Raw genomic sequence first — 2,122 nt, forward strand, 5'->3', positions numbered from 1 at the left:
TTCTATGAGGTCCCCTCTCATTCTTCTGAACTCCAGTGAATACAAGCCCAGTTGATCCAATCTTTCTTGATAGGTCAGTCCCGCCATCCCGGGAATCAGTCTGGTGAACCTTCGCTGCACTCCCTCAATAGCAAGAATGTCCTTCCTCAAGTTAGGAGACCAAAACTGTACACAATACTCCAGGTGTGGCCTCACCAAGGCCCTGTACAACTGTAGCAACACCTCCCTGCCCCTGTATTCAAATCCCCTCGCTATGAAGGCCAACATGCCATTTGCTTTCTTAACCGCCTGCTGTACCTGCATGCCAACCTTCAATGACTGATGTACCATGACACCCAGGTCTCGTTGCACCTTCCCTTTTCCTAATCTGTCACCATTCAGATAATAGTCTGTCTCTCTGCTTTTACCACCAAAGTGGATAACCTCACATTTATCCACATTATACTTCATCTGCCATGCATTTGCCCACTCACCTAACCTATCCAAGTCACTCTGCAGCCTAATAGCATCCTCCTCGCAGCTCACACTGCCACCCAACTTAGTATCATCCGCAAATTTGGAGATACTGCATTTAATCCCCTCGTCTAAATCATTAATGTACAATGTAAACAGCTGGGGCCCCAGCACAGAACCTTGCGGCACTCCACTAGTCACTGCCTGCCATTCTGAAAAGTACCCGTTTACTCCTACTCTTTGCTTCCTGTCTGACAACCAGTTCTCAATCCACGTCAGCACACTACCCCCAATCCCATGTGCTTTAACTTTGCACATTAATCTCTTGTGTGGGACCTTGTCGAAAGCCTTCTGAAAGTCCAAATATACCACATCAACTGGTTCTCCTTTGTCCACTTTACTGGAAACATCCTCAAAAAATTCCAGAAGATTTGTCAAGCATGATTTCCCTTTCACAAATCCATGCTGACTTAGACCTATCATGTCACCATTTTCCAGATGCACTGCTATGAAATCCTTAATAATTGATTCCATCATTTTACCCACTACTGAGGTCAGGCTGACCGGTCTATAATTCCCTGTTTTCTCTCTCCCTCCTTTTTTAAAAAGTGGGGTTACATTGGCTACCCTCCACTCCATAGGAACTGATCCAGAGTCAATGGAATGTTGGAAAATGACTGTCAATGCATCCGCTATTTCCAAGGCCACCTCCTTAAGTACTCTAGGATGCAGTCCATCAGGCCCTGGGGATTTATCGGCCTTCAATCCCATCAATTTCCCCAACACAATTTCCCGACTAATAAAGATTTCCCTCAGTTCCCCCTCCTTACTAGACCCTCTGACCCCTTTTATATCCGGAAGGTTGTTTGTATCCTCCTTAGTGAATACCGAACCAAAGTACTTGTTCAATTGGTCTGCCATTTCTTTGTTCCCCGTTATGACTTCCCCTGATTCTGACTGCAGGGGACCTACGTTTGTCTTCACCAACCTTTTTCTCTTTACATACCTATAGAAACTTTTGCAATTCGCCTTAATGTTCCCTGCAAGCTTCTTCTCGTACTCCATTTTCCCTGTCCTAATCAAACCCTTTGTCCTCCTCTGCTGAGTTCTAAATTTCTCCCAGTCCCCAGGTTCGCTGCTATTTCTGGCCAATTTGTATGCCACTTCCTTGGCTTTAATACTATCCCTGATTTCCCTAGATAGCCACGGTTGAGCCACCTTCCCCTTTTTATTTTTACGCCAGACAGGAATGTACAATTGTTGTAATTCATCCATGCGGTCTCTAAATGTCTGCCATTGCCCATCCACAGTCAACCCCCTAAGTATCCTTCGCCAATCTATCCTAGCTAATTCACGCCTCATACCTTCAAAGTTACCCTTCTTTAAGTTCTGGACCATGGTCTCTGAAATTACTGTTTCATTCTCCATCCTAATGCAGAATTCCACCATATTATGGTCACTCTTCCCCAAGGGGCCTCGCACAATGAGATTGCTAATTAATCCTCTCTCATTACACAACACCCAGTCTAAGATGGCCTCCCCCCTAGTTGGTTCCTCAACATATTGGTCTAGAAAACCATCCCTTATGCACTCCAGGAAATCCTCCTCCACCGTATTGCTTCCAGTTTGGCTAGCCCAATCTATGTGCATATTAAAGTCACCCATTATA

The sequence above is a fragment of the Pristiophorus japonicus genome, chromosome 18, assembly GCF_044704955.1.
Source record: "Pristiophorus japonicus isolate sPriJap1 chromosome 18, sPriJap1.hap1, whole genome shotgun sequence".
Taxonomy (NCBI): Eukaryota; Metazoa; Chordata; class Chondrichthyes; family Pristiophoridae; genus Pristiophorus; species Pristiophorus japonicus.